The 21,406-nt window shown below is 36.7% G+C and overlaps 1 long non-coding RNA gene across 1 annotated transcript; it reads right to left on the bottom strand.

The window, feature by feature from the left end:
• Window positions 1-457: 457 nt before the first annotated feature.
• LOC122110136 lies at window positions 458-18,971 on the bottom strand. Its single transcript, XR_006147839.1, has 4 exons — window positions 18,961-18,971; window positions 11,780-11,783; window positions 2,413-2,422; window positions 458-534 (listed from the first exon to the last, which is right to left on the bottom strand). It is a non-coding gene; the product is annotated as an uncharacterized LOC122110136 (long non-coding RNA).
• Between the last annotated feature and the right edge of the window lie 2,435 nt (window positions 18,972-21,406).

Genomic DNA, 21,406 nt, shown 5'->3' with positions numbered 1-21,406 from the left:
CAAGGGAGCTAAATAATATAGAATGGAAGAAAGACAGTCTCTTCAGTAAATCATGCTGGGAAAAATGATTAAACACATGTAGAACACTAAAGCTAGATCCTCATCTATCACCTTGCACCAGAATCAAAATGGATCCAAATGGATCACAGACCTTGAAGTCAAAGCAGACACCCTGAAAACATTACAGGAAGGAATGGGAAAAACTCTAGGACTCCTTAGCACAGGCCAAAATTTTCTTAATAAAGATCCAGAAACACAACAAATCAAAGAAAAGTTGGCCAAATGGAATTGTATGAAACTGCAGAGTGTCTGCATGGCAAAGGACAGCTAGCAAGATCAATAGAAAGCCGATGGATTGGGAGAAGACCTTCATTAGCCATACAACAGTCAAGGGTCTCATATCTAAAATATACTTAGAACTCACAAAATTAAACCCTCTAAAAACAAATCCTCAAAGAAACAACCACCCCATTAATAAGTAGGCTAAAACTTAAAGAGAGATTTCTCTGTAGAGGAAGAAAGAATGGCCAAGAGCTAATGGCCAAGAAGAAATGCTCAAGTTCTGTAGCCATGAAAGAACTGCAAATCAAAACAACATTGAGATTCCACCTCACCTCACTTAGAATGACAATAATCAAGAAATCTAATGACAACAGATGCTGGGCGGGGAGGTGGCCAAAAGGGAACCCTACTGCATTGTTGGTGGGAGTGTAAACTTGTTCAACCACTTTAGAAAGCAGTAAAGATGTTCCTCAAAAGACTACACATTGAACTCCCTTATGACCCAGCAATCCCACTTTTGGGCATTTACCCAAATGATCCCAAACAAGGCCTTACTAAAGCTATCAGCACAACTATGTTTATCAGCATTATTCACCACAGCTAAGATATGAACCCAACCCAGATGCTCCTCAATAGTGGATCAAGAAAATGTGGAGTATATATATGTGTGTGTGTGTGTGTATATACAATGGAATTCTATGCCTCCTTCAGAAAGAATGACATTGCCCCATTTGTTAGGAAATGAAAGACTTGAAGAAAATTATATTAAGTGAAGTAAGCCAGGCCCAAAGAAACATAGCTCCAATGGTTTCCCTTATTTGCAATAACTAGTATAAGTCTAGGACAAGCAGAAAAGGTCAAAAGCTATGTACATATGACCATATAAGATGGTGCTAAGCAAAATGAAGCCCAAGATAGGGACACAAGTGGTTTTATCTTTCTTGCTGTTGTTTTTAATGTACTTATAATGTACTATTTGATTGTTTTTGTTTCTTTTGTTATAACCCCTGTTTTCACTGTATTTGAATCCAGTGCCCTGCATCTTGTATATACATTTTTCTAATTTGGGGAGGGAAGGGAATTAACAAAATGCTGAAATAAGGATACAAGTTGACCCATTGTAGCAATGAGATGTACAAGACACTATGTTAAAAATGAACTTTACAACTTTGGTGAGGGAGGGGGAAGTTGGAGAGTGGGGAGGGAAGGGATGGCAGGGGAAAAACAAAGGAGGGGGTAACAATGCTCAATAGGAAATGTACTTACTTGTGTAACTGTAACCCCTCTGTACAATATCTTTACAATAAAAAAATTTAATAAAATATGTCTAGGTAAAATAATAATTAAAACACCTCAACAATTATGCAGATCAGGAAGTTGAACTACATTTATACAGACATGGAGTTCTTGGTCCATGGAGTATTGGATGAGACTTCCAGACAGGGTATGGCTTGTCCAAGATGGCATACTTATAGGTGAGGTTCCAATCCTAGTGGAAATCCTCCGTGTGACTTGTCTCCACTTCAGATTCTTTGTCTACTCTTAGCAGTTGGTAGTCTATAAACTGAGGATTTTTCCAAAAGGGAAATAAAACCCCAGTATTTCTTACAACATAGGGACAGAAGTCTCACATCCTCAGATCTCCTGCATTCCATGGGACGTAGTAGATCACATGATCAGTACAGGCCAAGAAGAAAATAGCCAAAGTCACAGCACTATAGAACTGTAGGACAGAAAGAGTTATTGTAGCTATATTTTGAAATAACATAGCAAGTACTTTTGAAGCAAATATAAATGAAAAAGAAAAAGAATGCCTATGAAAGTTATAAATTTATATACAGAATCATACCACAAAAGAATTTTCTCAAATGGCTGCGAATATTAGAATGATTTTAGATGAGCTATTGAGCAACTGCCATCCAGAAATCATTGAATTTGTAATTAGAAAAATAAAGCAAGAGAAATAAATAGAAGGGAAATAAGTTGAGTTATCCTTACTTTGAGATAGTATGATCCCATATTTAAAAGACCTTAAACACTTCACCAGAAAGCTCTTTGATATAATTAACACTTTTCACAAAGTAGGAGGATAGAAAAATAACACACACACACACACACACACACACACACACACACACAGCTCTTCTATATACCAGTAACAAGCAAAAAGAAATCAATAAAACAAGTCCACTCACAATAATTTAAAATCTAAACAAAAAATAACATAACCAAGGAGGTGAAAGAAATATCTATAATACAAACTATAAAATATAGACGAAATTAGCCGAGTGCCAGTGACTCATACCTGTAATCCTAGCTACTCAGGAGGCTGAGGTTAAAGGATCATGGGAAAGTCTGTGAAACTCTAGTCTCCAATTAACTACCAGGAAAGCAGAAGTAGTGCTGTGGCTCAAGTGGTAGAGTGCTAGTCTTGAGCTGAAGAGTTGAGGGACAGTGCTCAGGCCCAGAGTTCAAGCCTCACAACAGACAAAAAAAAAATGAAGAAATTGATGGAAATGCCATCCATCTTACAGATCGGCAAAATTAATGTTATTCAAAATGGCTATGTTAATCAAATCATTCTAAAGTGTCAATGCAATCTCCATAACATTCCAATGATACTTGCAAGTTATCTATCTGATAAAGCATTGATATCCAAAATATATAAGGAAAAGAGTTTTTTTAAAAAAATTGCTGTAGCCAGACACTGGTGGCTCATGCTTGTAATCCTAGCTACTGAGGGGGCTGAGATCTGAGGATCTCAAAGCTCGCCCGAGCAGGAAAGCCCTGAGACTCTTATCTCCAATAAACCACCAGAAAACCAGAAGTGGTGTTATGGCTCAAATGGCAGAGCACTAGCCTTGAGCTGAAGAGCTGAGGGACAGAGCCCAGGCCCAGATGAAAAAAAAAAAACAAAACAAAACTGCTGTCCAGTGAAGAAAGAGCATGAATAGTCATTTTGCCAGAGAAAGGCATACAAATTACCAACAGGCATATAATAAAATTAAATACACACTCAACTAATCAAAGAAATTCAAATCAAAATCAAAACCAGGTATCAAGCCGGGCGCTGGTGGCTCACGCCTGTAATCCTAGCTACTCAGGAGGCTGAGATCTGAGGATCACGGTTCAAAGCCAGCCCGGGCAGGAGAGACCTTGAGACTCCTATCTCCAATAAACCACCAGAAAACCGGAAGTGGCGCTGTAGCTCAAGTGGTAGAGCGCTCGCCTTGAGCTGAAGAGCTGAGGGACAGCGCCCAGGCCCAGAGTTCAAGACCCATGACCGACAAAAAAAAAAAAAAAAACCAGGTATCACTTTAAACCTTTTATTATATAATTATATAATAATATTATATAATACATACTTGTTATCCCAGCACCTGTGAGGTTGAGGCAGTATTATGAGTTCAAACCAGCCTAGGATATATATTCTCCAAAACAAAAACAAGGAAGAAAGAAAGAGAGAGAGAGAGAAAGAAAGGGAAGAAAGACAGAAAGAAAGACAGACAGACAGAAAGAGAGAGAGAAAGAAAGAAAGAAAGAGAGAGAGAGAAAGGAAGGAGAGAAGGAAAGGGAGAGCAGGGAGAGGAGGAAAGGAAGGGAAGAAAGGGAGGAAAAACAGACAATAGATAACCAATATTGTCAAATATGTGAAGAAAAGAAAACCTGTGTTCAATGTTGATGGAAATATACATTAGTTTAGATAGAGACAACAGTATGATATTCTCAAAATTTTTAAAAAACAACTACCATATGACACAGCCAAACCATTTCTGGGTATATATAAAAAAAAAAAAAAAAAAAACTCAGTTTGTTGAAGAGATAATTGTACTTCCGAGCTTATTGGAGCACTATTCATATTAACCTACTCAATGAAAGAATAGGTAAAGAAATGTGATATTGGTATACAATAGAATCATATTTGGCCTTACAAAAGAAGAAAATCTTATCATTTCTGGTAACATGAATGAATCTGAAAGATATTTGTTTTTTGTTTTTTGTTTTTGGGCCTGATTGTGGGGCCTGAACTCTGGGCCTAGGCGCTGTCCCTCAGCTCTTCAGCTCAAGGCTAGTGCTCTACCACTTGAGCCACAGCGCCACTTTCAGCTTTTTTCTTTTTGCTTATGTGGTGCTGAGGAATCGAACCCAGGGTCTCATGCATGCAAGGCAAGTGCTCTACCACTGAGCCACCTTTCCAGCCCTGAAAGATATTTGTTAACTGAAAAAAATGTGGCTATAAAAACAAATACTGGGGCTGGGAAGGTGGCTCAGTGGTAGAGCACTTGCTTTGCATGCATGAGGCCCTGGGTTCAATTCCTCAGCACCATATAAGCAAAAAGAAAAAAGCAGGAAGTGGTGCTGTGGCTCAAGTGGTAGAGTACTAGCCTTGAGCTGAAGAGCTGAGGGACAGCACCCAGGCCCAGAGTTCAGGCCCCACAACCTGACCCCCCCCCCAAAAAAAAAAAACAGAAAAAAACAAAAAACAAATACTTCATGATCTCATTTATATGTGGAATCCACAAAAGGACAAATTTCTTGAAGCAGAGACTGGAATGGTGGTTACCAGAGCCAGGAGTGCAGTAAATAATGAGATGTAAAACACATGGTAGAAATTTTCCATTCGAAGATGAAAAAATTCTGAGGATATGAGGTAAAGCATTGGTAGCAATAGATGTATTAACTTGATTTTTGTGATCATTGCACAATAAATATGTACATCAAATAATCACCCTGAATATGTAAAACAAATTGCTTTTTAATATCAATTGGTTTTAAGAATTGTGGGAATTTTCTGTAGTTCCACATACTTTGTGTAATCATTACTTAACAAAAGTTTGCAAGATATCTGATTAAATAGTAGTATATGTGAGACATAAGAAGTGAGTGGTTATTTCTATGCAAACAATCTACAATCATTTTGTGAATACATGAAGAGTAAATGCAGTTTAAAGAATGACCAAATATTTAAAAATCAAACAAAGGGACTTGGAAGGTAGCTCAGTGGTAGAGTGCTTGCCTTGCATACATGAGACCCTGGGTTCGATTCCTCAGCACAACATAAGCAGAAAAAAACGAAAGCAGTGCTGTGGCTCCAGTGGTAGAGCGTTAGCCTTGAGCTGAAGAGCTGAGGGACAGCGCCCAGGCCCAGAGTTCAGGCCCCATGACCAACAACAACAACAACAACAAAAAATCAAATGAAGAGGCAACCTAAGAAGAGCAGGCATTGGCAAAGCTAACAAATAATTAAATAAGCCATCAACTAAAAGCTAATAATTGAAACCGGGCGCCGGTGGCTCACGCCTGTAATCCTAGCTACTCAGGAGGCTGAGATCTGAGGACCACGGTTCGAAGTCAGCCCGGACAGGAAAGTTCGTGAGACTCTATCTCCAATAACTCCCCCCCCCCCCCCCCCCCCCCCGCTAGAAAACCGGAAGTGGTGCTGCAGCTCAAGCTGGAGAGCGGTTGCCTTGAGCTGAAGAGCACAGGGACAGTGCCCAAGCCCAGAGTTCAAGCCCCACGACCAACAAAAATAACTAAATAAAATAAAAGTTAATAATTGAATAAACAACAAGAAAAATAAAACTCTTGCTCTTATAGTCATACATAATGACTATGACAAGGTTTATCAGAGATATTCCTGACCTCCTGCTGATGAAGAAGAAATTCACTGAAGTTATATAGGGAAGTTATCATATCTGCTTTAATGAGGAAACGTTTAGCTTCAGAAATCACACACACAAAAGGAACAAAACAGTAGCATATTGTATTTTAAGAATATATAGGTCTGGGAAGGTGGCTCAGTGGTAGAGTGCTTGCCTTACATGCATGGGGCCCTGGGTTCGATTCCTCAGAGCCACATAAGCAGAAGGGAAAACAAAGGAGGAGGCAACAATGCTTGATAAGAAATGTACTCATTACCTTGCCCACGTAATTGTAACCCCTCTGTATGGTATTTTCCCAATAAAAATTTTTTTAAAAAGAATATATAAAGATCCTAGGAATTTGCAATCAGTAGTGGCATACAACTAAGATTCACAGCAATTCAACCAGGAGGAGGAACTTCCTGCCTTCTGCACAGAAAACAGATTGTTCGTACCTATCTGCTAGCTACTTCATTTGGCTGTCTCTCTTCCAGGGATCCTTGCCTGCTTTAGCTTGCACATGCCTCTAAGTGATCATGTCAGCCTCCTCTACACAATAGCAACTCTTCATACATCTTTTGATACATATCCCTAAGGTTAACTGCTCTGGGCAGGTCTGTTTCCTCATGCTAAATTCCTAAGAGATGGATCTGATTGGCTGTCTTCCAGTTGCTTTGAGCTAGGCTCTGCAAGTCATAGGTTTCTGCATTGCTGAAACATGGACTTGATGCCTTTGGGGAAGGTGCACCCCACCCTGGTCCAATAAGTATAAGGCAGATGGTGCAGTCACATGGTACCTCACCAAAACAAACCCACCCATTAGTGAACAAGAGCCTCAACAGCTTCCCTTAGAATAGGCTGAGAAAATAACAGACCATTATAAACAAGCCTAGTACAGCTTTGATAATTTTGCTTCGCTGAGAAACCATTTTCCACTCCGATACTAATCAAGAAATGATTCTTTCTGCCAAATTCGGTAGAATTGCACCGCAATTGCTGCAGTGGGAGAGAATATGCGGGCCGCTGGCCAGAGTATGCAGAGTACAACAGAGCAAAACACGGGAATGGGAAGAGCTGTACAGTACTAACAAAAAGAGAAGAAATCTTTTTGGAGAGCATTCATCAGTTTCCTAAGTAAATATGGAATTTATTCTGGAAATTCTGAAAAAAAAGAAAACTTATTGGATGAATCTAGAGGGACCACCCAATACTAACAGAAACATGCAGGTAGAAATCAAGTCGCTTTTAGAGGGCATAAATTAATTAGAATTACTTCAAAGGTTCCTGCAAGGCTGAGGGTGTGGCACAAGCGGTAGGATGCCTACCTAGCAAGTGCACGATTTGCAGTCCAAGTCCGAAAACTGCCACAAACTAAAAAATAAAGGTGCAGAGAAGTTCATACGGTTATTACTATAGGGATGAACAGACCCAACAATGTTCAGATTGTCCCTGATGACTACTACAATTCTCAGAATTCCAGGAGTGTCCAACTGAGCTTGAAAAGAAGGAAGCAATTCACTGACAAACTGGATGTAAAGGTGGTAAGTGAATTGCCCTAAAGGAAACACAGAGGAGTATTTAAAAGATAAAATAGAATGCTTGTACAGTATTCATTACAGAAACTATCTCTTGAGCAATAAGCAATTAGTAGAAGCAGTTGGCAGAATATAAGGATAAGAACCTCTTCAAAAAAAAAAAAGAACCTCTTCAAGAAGACTGTTACAAACCCAGTTAATGAAGAGAAATCTGGACAAATATCAATAAAACTGAATCAAATCTTTTACTAGAAAGAACAATGGCTTTTTTTTAAGGTACACACACGATACTTTCTATGTGCTAGGAACCTTTCCGAACACTTCCTGTTTAGCTCATGAATCTTCACATCACCCACAGTGGGCGTTAGATAAGTTCCATTTAGAGGGTAAAATATACCTGCCCTGAAAATCCTCTTTGAAAGGAGGTAAGCTGAGAAATAAAATCCCACTCTGTCTTAAAACCTGCCCCAAGGGCTCAGGCAAAAAAGCATGGAACACCAAAAAAAAAAAAAAAACACAGCAGAATTTAGGAAAAGCAAGCAGAGAAATCTGAAATTAGGTAAAAGCAGATTACCCAACTCTATGTCAAGCTAAAAGTGTAACTGCCTTTGTGGCTCATAGGATAATAGATCATTAAGATCGATTGCAAATGAACTATACAACTTGTAGGTAGGGATGGGAGGGAAAAACTGGAAGAGGGCAAAGGAAGGGATGACATTATCTATAAAGAAAGATTCTCTTTACCTGACTTATGTAATTGTAACTCCTCTGTATATCACCTTCATACTAACCATGTCTAAAATATAAATGAATAAATTTTAAATGCTTTGTGAAACATATGAAAAGATCAATTAGATACGATTTACATTTTCTGGAATCTGGCTGAAGTTAGTAATGTAGTAGATGTCTTCTTTTGGATTTTTAAAGTCAGACATTCCAAATTAATTCTCTCCTTCCATCCCCACATGGAAGCCATTTTCCCATGTCCCCAGTTATACTCCAATAAAGGTTGTCACAAATAGCCGAAGGGGTGACTGAAACTTGGATGTTTTTAGTTTATTCTGTTACATGGGGAAAATATTTTGTATAGTTTTCCACCCTAGTTTTAAATAACTTTTGAACAAGAACAATTCCTGCTAACTTGACTAAATTTCCTGTGATTTATGTCCAGGAAGAGAAAAGAAAAAAAAATATGGGTAGGTTGGGGAGCACCTGGCTGCACTGTTCTGCATCATTGCTTAACTGTTTATTCCAGAGTTTTAAGAATTTTAATTCTTTCCTTTCCTGTTTGTCTTCATGAACGAATCAAATAAGACTTGCAATTACAATTGTTTGTAAACAGTCCGAGATTATTTGCTTGGTAGGAAAAGCTTGTCTATAAATTTAGATAAACTTAAGTCCTGCATACTACAAAGACACAAACATGAGTCTTTAACTAACAAATGTACCATCTTTTTGTCTCCAACTCAGGTTTGTGGCTTATAATCTGGCTAATTGCCTGATGAGGGTAGACTAAACTGTGTACAGTTGGTAAATTCCATTAAGAGTAGACACTTAACCATATGGTAGATTATAAAAGGGAATTCTAATGTGTTCTGTTTCTTGAGCTCCCTTCCTTCTGCCTTTCTGAATTTCTTCATACAAATGAAAGAAAAGAGGTAGATCAAAACAAGAGCAAAAGTTAGTTTGGTGTCCAGTGAAGCTAAGTTTACTTTCATATTCTCATATACATCCAAAAAAATCCTTCCCTCTCCTTAAGCTAAAACAGTAAAGAAAAATGTGAAAAGGTTCAAAAACATCAGATTTATAGGTTGATGCCCAATTTAGCCTTTATCCTACTTCTTCCCCCTTGTTTTTTCTTTTAACTGTCTTTGAGAACATACTGATTACCTGGCATTAACTCAAGCATTTTACATGCATTCTTCTGGTAAATGTTCAGACAATAATTTAGATGAAGCCAATTCAATTATTTCTTAGTAGTATTAATATTGGTATGACTATTGTAAAAATGAAAAAATTTGTTCGTTATCGGGAACTTGAACTTGGGGCCTTGTGCGCTTCCTAAGCTTTCTTGTTTGCAGTTGGTACTCTACTCTTTGAGCTGCACCTCCAGTCTGACATTTTGCTGGTTAATTGGAGGTTGAGTTTGATAGATGCTTCTGCAAAGGCTTGCTTTGAAATGCAATCCTTCAGAGCTCAGCCCACTAAGTAGCCAGGAATATACCTGTAAGCCACTAGCACCTGCTAAAAGGTTAAAATTTTAAAAGTTAAATAACTTTCTCATTACATGTAGCTATATTTGACTTTGAAAATCTTGGTGTAAATTATTGTGAAAATAGGCCTTTATCTCCTTGTCTTCAAAGCTCAGCAATTAACTATGTGGCAGGAACTCTTTGAAGCAATTAAATTTAAATAAATAAACAAGTCAAAGATTCTGTCTTGAGAAACTTACATTTAAGCATACAAAGCAGATGGTAATCACTATTATTAAAATAGGTAAGTCTGAATCACAGTGAGTACTATAAATAATTAGCTAAGCACTACCTAGTAGGAGAATTGTTCTGGGGAAAAACAAAAAACTAAAACGCAACTGTAACTGAGCTGAGAACTGCTGCATGATGAGAAAGCAGACACCATATGAAGATAAAGACCATGCTAAGCTAAGAAAGCTCATGACCATGGTCAGAAGAAGGAACATGCAGGACAATCAAAGGTACAGAAGGGTCCAGGAGGTCTGTACCATACTGAAATGTGGGTGGGTTAGCGATACAGTCAAGACCAAAGAACAGATCACGAAGGGCCTTGTCCATAGTGAGGATCATGGCTTATAAAAGAAGTCAAATAGGAAGCCATTGGAGAATTTAAGCAAGAGAGTGGTTGAGTTGCTTTAAGCTATATTATATATTATGTGCAGATGAATGCCTGTAGGTAGATTGACAGACAGACAGATAGGCATATATAGGATAAATATATAGATAGACATACAATAGGAAGATAGAGATAGAGCTGTATCCTACCCCAGGTGTTGGGTGACAAATGAAATAAGGGGAACAGCAGAAGCAAAGCATCTAAGATTCTTAGAGTAGCACAGGCAAGAGATGATGGTGGTGATTTTGACAGGGTAAATAGTGAGGAAAAAAAGAGATTTTGAGTATTTATTGGATAGACAACTGTTTGGATTGGATAAAAGACTAGAGATGTATAACAAGAGAAAGAAGAATCAAAGATGCCTCTTAAATTTGGGACCCAAGGAAGACGTTTCTTCACAGTAATCTTTTCTGAGATGTGAGGAAGGAGCTCCTGACATCTGCTATTACCATTAAGGACTGAGTTCATACTTTATTGCACATAGGAGCTAGAGGGAGTATAGAAAGGGAAATGAAAAGGGAAACCTGTAGTTCTAGCTTTACCACTAATGGTGTGACCTGAAAGCCAGTCACTTAACCTTTCTGAGTCTTAAGTATAAAACAAGGCTGGAAGATTAATAATCCCTAATGTCATTCACAGAGAAAAATCCTTCTGTCACAACTCACTTCTCACCCCGGAATACTATAATACCTCTTGAAAAGTAGACTGATAGTTATTGCTTTATAAGTGAAGGAATGAAGGTCCACGAAGGCAGAGACTTGCCATAGAAACTTTGTCATTAGCAATTGTGATTAATCATAACCAATCTTTGCTGTACTTGTTTGTAAAGATCCCATTGTCAAATATATCCTGTTCTTGTCCCTGTCATAAGCTCTCATTACCACTTCTGCTCTTAATTCCATTAACGATCCTTTCTACTTCCTCTCTGGAAATCACCTCCTCCAGCCTGCTTATTCTTTTTTTTTTTTTATTGTGAAAATACTGTACAGAGGAGTTACAATTACATGGGCAAGATAATGAGTACATTTCTTATCAAGCATTGTAGCCTCCTCCTTTGTTTCCCTTCCTGTCCCTTCCCAGCCCAGCCTGCTTATTCTTCAGTGGCCAGGACAATGGAAACCTGAAGAGCTACAAGGTTATTCCATGGCCAACCCCATTTTATTTGCCTACAAGGCTGGGTTTTGAGCTATTTAAAAATCTTTAAAATAAAAATGGCTTTTAAAATTTATTTTCTAAGTAAATGTCTATAAAGAATAAAATGAATATTTGTACAAATGAATATTTGTACCAAACATAATTATAAATATGCTACTGAAACAGAAAGATACCTACATAAAATTGACAAGTCTAGAAAACTCTAAGTTTACATGTAACATGAGCTGACACTCATATTTGAACTGCAATGAAATCATTCATGATATAATACTAAATTCTTTGAATTTGCTATTTCACAAATCTACTAAAAATAGGAGCTGACCAAACAAACTTTAAAAACTGAAGGACTTTTTTAAAACATACATAGGATCTACTTATTTTATATTCCAGATTAAAAAGAAAAATATTTTAAAGCACTTCAGAATAATAATTATAATAATAATAAATGATACATGATAATGTATTTATAACTTTAGAATCAAAGAGTCTACTAGTATTAGTGCAATAGAGCCATGCAAAAAGAAAAAAGGCAAATTATACACATTGCCATATTAAGAAATTTTTACATACAAGGACATTACAAAGTTATTTTTATAAAACTAAATCATAGGAGAAAAGAATTTTAATATGTAGTGCTGAGAATACCCAAATAACTCCTATAATTCTGTAAGAAAATCTTGAAAAATCCCATCAAAATGCACAAGAAATATAAATCCCAATGAACTCCTGAGAGCATATTAACTAATACTAAATGATATATAAATAAAAACCAGACCATTTTTCATGAATTACATTGAAAAATATATTTTAGATTTTATTAAAGTATATATTTTAGATTTTAGATTAAAGTATCAAGTTCAATGAAGGTTTGTAATTCATTTTCTTATGTATTTTTGATTAAAGTATAAATCACTAGAGATTACATGGAATAGAAATTTGGCAGTAGTTATATTTTAGGGGAAAAAAAACTATTATAATCTAGATATGGTGGTAGATTCCCAAGGAGGCTGAAAGATAAGGATGGTGAATACAAGCCAGACTGGTCAATATAGTGAGACATCAAACCAAAACCATTCTTTTCTACCCATTAATATTCTGGCATTTTCATGCACAAAATACAAAATCAAGTCTTTTTCTGTAATATGTTTATAAGAACATAGAATGTAAATAACATAAATGCCACCAGTAAGTGAATGACTACATGAACTGTAGAAAACTAGGCAGTGCTTTGTAGAGATTCCTGGTTTTCTTAAGAAAAACAAGGCCCTTAATGTGTCCATGATCACATAAGATTAAGGGGAAAAGACCAAAGTTTCCAGGATCACACTATTAATATGAGAGGTTTTGTTCATATTTTGTGAACCAAAAGACAAAAATTGAATTTGTAGGTTGTCCAACATCAATATACACAAGACAATATGTTGGAAATGATCTGTACAACTTGGGGGAGGGCTTGGGTAGTAAGGGAAAGTGGGAGAAAATTAAGGGAAGCAGTAAAAAGGCTGACAAGAAATGTACTCATTACCTTACTTATGTACTTGAAATCCCTCTACATCATCTTGACAATAAAAAAAAGAAAGAAAAAACCCTTTAAAATTAAAAAATTATTAAAATTAATTTTTTAAAAAAATAACTAATTAAAGGTATTGTTCCTTGGTATTATGTATATACTTCCTTCTGGGAGTGATAAGCATTTATTGTGTACCTATTAAATTCAATTCTCTATAATAATAGTATAAAATAGAAAAGATATATATATATACATATATATAGTTTATGTTCACTAGGAGCTTACATTCATTGTTTTAAAAGGTAAGCAGAGAGCAACATGACAATGCACTTGCTAATGGACTGTATTGCACCGAGATAAGATAATTGGCTATCATATCTATCCATAAGCTGCAAACTGAGGTCATTGAAAGATTCTCAAATGAAGACCGCAGAAGTAAGAGATTAATAAGAGTTACCAGGATGTGAAACTATGGGTAGCGATGTGTTAAGAAGTACTCTCGACAGTGGAGGAACATGTGTTAGGTTTTGAGGAAGACAGGAAGAAAATATTAGAAGACAAAACTGAGATCATAGCTCAGAGAGAGCATTACCAGCCATGAGACTTGTTGAGGAAGGTTGGACCTTGACTACGTAGGACTCTAGAACTCGGTAAGAACCTTGTCTTTCTTACGAAAAGCCAGGAATCTCTGCAGGAAGCTTAACTGGAAGAAGAATATAATGATATCTATACTATTATAAGGTACATTGAAGAATCATTAGAGGAGATCAGCCCTGATATAAGGAAAGCAATGAAATTTTTTTTTACAACATCCACTGCAAGAAAGGAAATTAAAAGATGATTTCTTTGTTGCTTTGTATGTCCCTCCCCCACAGTATAACCTCTGCTTTCCCTGTATTTGATGTTGGTATAATTTGTGGAGGGGAAGGGCAAAAACAAACCGTTTAAATAGGGATACAGGTGGACCCATTGCAACAATGAGATGTACAGATGTACAAGTCGTTATGTTGAAAAACAAACTTTACAACTTTGGCGGGGGGGGGGGGGGGGGGGGGGGGGGGGGGGGGGACAAAGGAGAAGGCAACAATGCTTGATAAGAAATGTACTCATTATCTTGCCCATGTAATTGTAACCCCTCTGTATAGCATTTTCACAATAAAAAATTAAAATAAAATAATAAAAACAATAGCAAGAAAGGAAATTAATTAGGCTCTTTGTGTTTGCCATATACTTGACATAGGAAATATGAAAAATCTATTAGGACTCTAAGTTCTAACTGAGTTCTTCAGTTTGAGCTCTTTTACTTCACACAGTTTGGCAGTACAATGCCTGTAAAGTTACTTGGAAGAATATAAGAAGTAGGTATAAGTTGTGTAATTATTGCCACCAAAAGAAATTCTAAGGGATTTTATTTATTTGTTTGTTTGTTTGTTTGTTTTGTCAGTGGTGGGGCTTGAACTCAGGGTCTGGGTGCTGTCCGTGAACTTTTTTTTGCTGAAGACTAGTGCTCTACTACTTTGAGCCACAGCACCACTTCCAGTTTTCTGGTGGTTATTGGAGATAAGAGTCTCATGGACTTTACTGCCCAACCTGGCTTTGAACTGCAATCCTTAGATATCAGCCTCCAGAGTAGGTAGGATTACAGGAATAAACCACCAGTGCCCAGCTTTCTAATGGATTTTGTAGATAATGCTCAGTAATCACCAGGAAAATGTGTATCCTGTAAGAAATCTCCAAGCATTCTGAGAAACTTTACTGCAGAATTAGTCTTTGGGATAACTTTACCATTTTGCAGCTAGAACATTGACATTTTTCTGCCCTTTAGACTTCTGAAAGAAGTGATAAAGCCAGATATGGTGATGTTCACCAGCAATCCTAATACTTGAAATCCTGAGGCAAGAGGATGTCATGTTTGATACCAGCCTGGCTAAAAAGCCCTGTCTCAAAACAACAAACAACAAAACAAAAAGCTATGAACTGCATGAACTGAAGAAGGAAGAGGAATAATTGTCTCTAGGAAGAGCACAAAAATGCCAGGGACATTAGGATAGAGTTTGTTTCAAGATCCTTTGTTAAATACTTCTGAGAAAGCCATTCTCTATAAAATCTCTGGAAAGATGCTGTCAACTACCTCTCACAAAGGTGGAATTCCGATCTAGGGTAACAAACAATTAAACTCAGTCTCCTGGTTATTAGTGATTGGGGGAGAGAAAAAAGGAAACAAGAAAAGTGAAATACAATACAATACATTGTGTGAGGCCTGTTTTAAAAGTACTAATGGAAAAAAATACATAAATAAAAATACCAATGGGCAAGGAAAGCAATTGAGTGCAGAGTGCTCATCTGGTATGAGTGAGGCCCTAGGTCCCATCTCAGCACTGAAAAATATAAATCAAAATGACAATTACAAACATGGATATTGACAAAAATATAAAATATGAATATACATTTTGGATATAGAGGGGGTGGAAGAACAAGGACAGAGAAAAAAGAGACAGAAAGAAGTGAGGTAGAGAGGGGGAGGGGAAGAGAGAGGGAGAGAATGAGAAAGGGATGGGGTTATTGAGTAGATAAAGAATACTGTTAAAAGGAGATAGGGAGAGAAAAAAGAGGGAGATGGACAGGGGAAACAGAGAGGGAGAGAGAGAGAAAAGAGGGACATTGAGGGAGAGAGGAAAGGTAGGAGAGTCAGAGATGGAGGGACAGAGAAACACACAGAGAGAGGAGAGAGAGAAAGAGAGAGAGGAGAAATATTCACTCTGGTAGAAGTCTATATGGTTCATCAGAGCTCTTTTCCCTGGTTCTATAATGCCCCATCTCCAGCCCTAACCCAAATATCTTGTTAGTTGTATGTACTCCTTAGAGATATATTTAAAAAGAGAGTTCTTAAGCTTCTAGGAGCTATCCTTTGTCCTACAGTTAATCTCTTAATAAGACCAATTTAGTTGTAATATAAATGGTAATTCATAGTGTTCTATTTATTTACTGCACAATTCTCAACTTGCTCAGAGATTGCCTATGAACAGGTTGGCTCTACCCGTGGGCATAGTCAGTTAAGAGACACTTGGTTGTTTTTGAAACCATGGAGAAGGCTGAGGGTTCTGAACCTGCTAAACATTTCTGTGTAAAGGTACTTAAGATCATGTCAGCCTGATGTGTTTTTTTAAAAAAATTCTATCGTGCAGATGACTAACAGAGGGGGTTACAGTTATTGAGTACATTTCCTTTTGAACAGTGCCACCCCTTTCATCATTGTCTCCCAGGTTTTTTTTTCATCTAGACCCTCCTTCCCCCCCAAATTGTATAGGTCATTTCCAACATAATGTCTAGTGATTATCACTGCTGAATTAGTTCACCCTTTGTCCCACTACTTCTGTGCTTCCCCTCCCCCTCCCAAAATCAGACGAACTTACATACAAGACAAAAGGTACAGAAATCAAAAATAGTGACTAAGGGGAAAAACAAGAGGGAAGGGAGAGAGAGAGAGAAGAAAACCACAAAAAGTAAAATAAAAAAAAACTTATTGTTCATTGTCAGTCATTAACAGAGGCTACTGTATTTAAAAATTGCATTCATGGTGTTTCTATTCTCAAAATCTTGTAACAGGAGACAGAACTCAATATAGAACAATAACAGGGCTGTATTTTTGAAAGGACAAAACAACATAGGACAGGACAGCTTGCTAATTACCAGAGTGAATGAGAACATCGCCTGTGGGTGAGGCACATTATAGGTGTGGAAACCCAATAATCTGCCATTCAAATTCCTTAAGTATGGCTAGCTCCTGTTTTTTCATAAAATCACAATTACCACTATTGGTTTAATTCCATTCGCCACTGTGGAAAAGCCTACAATCTGTTGTAAATGGATTTGCAAGTTGCATTATTCTGTATGCTCTTAAGGATTTAAGATGTCACTAGCTTTACTGAAGGGTTTTTTTTTTTGCCAAAAGCTTATCCAGTGCCAATTTTCATTCAATCTCCATAAATGTTTATTAATACAATAGTGCATAAATTCTTCTTTAAGTATTTAACATGCCAGAGAAGATATTTGTTTTTCTGCTTTTCTATGACCATATTTAAACATATTACGTAAATATGTCCACACCTAAATCTGTCCCATCTTGTTGATCCATTTTTAAAATTCACACCCTGTCTTGTATAAACGCAACCCAACCATGAAAGTAATTTGTTCATGAGTCATAACCTTACAAACATTGAAGTAATTGTAAAAGCATCTCTTGTTAGTTTGCAATTAGGATATTAAGTTTGGTATCATACTGTATGAAGTTTTAGAAAAAAATCATAAGGGGTTTTATTTCCTAATGCTACATTACATTTAATCCATAAACATACACAAAGACAAGGTTAAATGCATATCCATTTCAACACTCACAAAAATAATTTTCCTGGAGATATCATGGCAGATGTGATGTTTTGTTTCTTAAAGAATAGTTATGGGATATGCAAATTGAACAGATACCAATAGGCCTACAACAGTATTCTGGAATGCACTATTTAATTTAAATAATGTTTTTAAGAAAGCCTATGTCTTTGGTAGTAAAAAAAAATGCTTGTTGTATAAGTTTGACTTTTATACAAATGTATTTTAGAGTTCATCAACAGTCTTTGTATCTGAAAAGATAAGCAATGATTCAGAAAATGAGCAATCCAAGTACAAGACTACAAAGGCAAATTAATGCTTATTCACTTTGGACAGTTCCCTACTTCACAGAGTAAGAAGGCTATCTAGAAATCTAGGGAGTAGGATTTAGGTCTAGATTGGTGCACATTTCTGCCAAGATTGTCCACATAAAGTAGAGTCTCCTGCTAACTGAAGATTCTTGGTAACAGAAGAAACTCTTCCTTATATACATTTAAAAAAACCCTATAATTCATTTGTCTACATTCATTAATGTAGACAATGGCTGCTTATGGCCGCTATAAGCCACACAACTTAGGTTTAGCAAGGCATATTTAATTTTTGTACTTGCAACAATGTATGCTGAACCTATAGCAACTTAGAAAAAAAGCCAGGAGCTGAGATACTATGGAGCTAATGACAATCCAGAAACACAGGTTTCTTCCAGTAACATGGGACAGTTTCTTCAATTATCACAAAGTCTACAACTTCAAACATTTCATTTATCACTTATTTTTTATATCCAAAGACTAAAGTTAATTTGAAAAATTGTTAAAGTACTTGTCAAAAAGTACTTTGCAGAGGCTCAAGAGAAAAGGAAAAAAATGTTTTTAAATTGTTGTTATCATAAAGATTCAACCCCTAGAGAAAGATAATCAGACAATCTAAAGATTTTTCTGAAAGTTGAACATCAGGAATACATTAAGGAATTAGCTGCCTAAAATTATATCAATTCTGTTTTGTTCCCCTGGTTTCATGTGATACTACATGTTCACAAAAGTAGAAGCTTGCTGCCCCAAATAATCCTACTTTGGATTATATCTTCTTATGTAGAAATTATAACTCCTTGTTAAATGAAAAGTTATCATTAATGCTATTTCTAGAACTCACTAACCAAAATAACCAGTGCTTTTTCTTTCATGTAGTTTTATCAACCACATATGTTACTTTTGAAATTATCTGAGGCTTTGGGAACAAATCAGGGGTTTCTAATTCCATCAGAGTTCAATGATACCTTTTCAAGTTTTCTTTAGAATCAGATGATTTGGGGGGTAAGAGGATAACATTAGGAGCACTCTGATCAGAGTAAGGATAAAATATATCATGATGGGAGTAATATGATTCCCAGCATGACGAAATTTTCGAACACTAAAAAACAGTTGTGGGAAGCCATTTGTTCCAAAAGATACTTTAGGGTTATGCACATCTTTTGTCTACTTTGGAGAAATTTATTGAGTCAGTTCTGGCTCGGTGTACTTGGGTTTATGGCCATCAGATAAGTATAATATGGGACATAATACTTCAAATGGAAAACCCTGAAGTCAACATTTAATATCTTGCTAAGTATTAGATTGAACGTTAGTGTTATGAATTCATGCAATGATGAAATAAATTAAAATCAAGGCTTAAAATATCATGATTCATCCTTTCACAGGATAGAGATCATTGGTACAGAAAAGATAGATTGGACCAAGAGCTGGGCCTAGACTCTTATGGTCTTTAGACCTGGCTCTGACATCTGCAATATACCCCAGGCCATTGTCCTTTAGCTTATTTATGTACAATACCTAATGAAGAATGGGGAATGCTTTGTGTCTTTACTGTATACTATGTTAGCTCTATAGAGAACCAGAATCTGGACACGGGAGGCTCACACCTGTAATCTTAGCTACTCAGAAGCCTCACATCCAAAGGATTGAAGTTCGAAGCCATCCAAGGCAGAGAAGTCAGCAAGACTTTATCTCCAATAACCTGTGAAAAGCTGAGCCTGAAGCAGGGTCCCAGTGGGATCATACTTGTAGTCCTAGCTGCTGAGATCTGAGCGTCGTGGCTCAAGCCCAGCCCAGGCAGGAAAGTCTATGAGACTCTTATTTCCCATAAACTACTCAGAAAAAGCTGGAAGTGGCACTGTGGCCCAAGTGGGTTTTGGGGTTTTTGTTTTGTTTTGTTTTGTTTTTACCTTGAGCACAAAGAGCTTTGTTTTGTTTCATTTTGTTTTGTTTTGGTTTTTGCCTTGAGCACAAAGAGACTCAGAAACAGAGCCCAGACCCTGAATTCAACGCCCCCCCCCAGGGGGGGAGGGAAGCTGGGCCTGAAGGCATGGCTTGAGTGGTAGAGCACCAGCCATAAGCAACAAAGCTGAGTTAGTCCCCTGAGGACAAACACTGGTTCCTAAAAAGGAAAGGGAAAAAGAAAGAGAAAGAGAGGGGAAAGGAAGGAAAGAAGGGAGAGATGAAGAAGGGAGGGAGGGAGAAAACCACTACAGTAGAAATAAACAAGAATACACTTAAGTAATGACAATAAAATACTGAACAGAATTAGGAAAAGCCGAAAAAAAAGCTACTAAAGATGTATACATCAAATGATAAGAGGAGTAGCATATGAAATGGAGTGAAAATGAACAAAAACCAGGATAAACAATTTATACCAATTATAAAAGTCAGAAAGAGAATTAGAAACACCCAAGAAGAGATACATTAGTTCTTAAGTGGAAAATACAGTAATAAATATGAGGAGAAAAATTCCATCAGGGGCTATCTTGTGTCTAAGACAGTGAAGAACCAAAGAAAGAACCTCATGCAGTCAAGACTGAATACTTTTACATGTTAAAACACATATTTATCCCTTTCTTCCATTTGATATGAAAGAACATACAACAGAACTTTAAGAAATGTAGTGATAAACAGAAAAAGATGTAAAGAAGTTAGTGATTGCCCATATAGGGATTAGCTTATGAAACTTTGACTAAAGAGACATTGGAAATATGCCCAAAACACATTTTTGCAATGATTCAAATGTCAGTGTTGTATGATGTAAGCTTTGGAAATAGTACACTGATTTATTTTTCAAAGATTTGTTTGAGGAAAAGAATCAGAAAGGCAAGCTGTAATTTGTAATAGCACTGTTAAAGAAGCCAAAAAATACATACTGTTTACATATTGTATTAGAAATGAAATATCTGGTAGAGACAACAGATTTTTGTATTCAAGAAGTACTGCACTGTTAGAATTCACAAAGTGAGTTAGTGAATGAGTAAGATACCAATAAAAAATAATGGCTAAACCAAGAAAGAACCAGGTAGCTAGCTAAAATAAGCCATCCACACAGAACCTTGATCCTTCAACCACACAAGTCCAACAAGAATCTAATGAGCCAGGGAGAGCAGTAGCAGCTAAAAAGATCAACTGCATAAATAGCTGGTTGGTGCATTGCTTTTCTAATGTGCCCTCATCATTGTAGTGATTTGTTTCCTTGAACTTAAAAGAGACTATTGTGAACTTTATGAGAAGAGAATCTTCTGGAATGTAGAATCCTATTAGCTTGTCATAGTTCATTATTGGTCAGAAATGACCTATGTTCCAATGTATTGAGGAAAACAAACAATAACAATAGTTTTCAAAAAATATGAATGGGAATTTTTGTGGAATCTGGTATGAAATGGGAAGAAGTCTGTGATCATGCTTAAATGCACCATCTTTGGTGAAGATCCTGCAAGAAATTGAAATCATGCATTTGAAAAGAATCTACCATTCAAGTAAGTTAGTGATGCAAGAGAAGAAAAAAAAAAAGAGAGAAATCATTATAGAAATTTAGGGGAGGGAAAGCTTTAAAAGGAGCTAAGTTAGCCAAAGTACAATTTCTTGTAAAGCTATTCTATACTTAAAGGCACATCTTATACAGAGGTAATCAAACATCTTAGGGTAAACTCGGATATACATAACTCTGCTCCACAATGTTCCAGCTGTGTGGTAGCCTAAAGAGACTCTATTAAT

Source organism: Dipodomys spectabilis, unplaced genomic scaffold, assembly GCF_019054845.1.
Source record: "Dipodomys spectabilis isolate Male_0828 unplaced genomic scaffold, ASM1905484v1 ptg000075l, whole genome shotgun sequence".
Taxonomy (NCBI): Eukaryota; Metazoa; Chordata; class Mammalia; order Rodentia; family Heteromyidae; genus Dipodomys; species Dipodomys spectabilis.
This window is presented reverse-complemented; position numbering and strand designations above follow the sequence as displayed.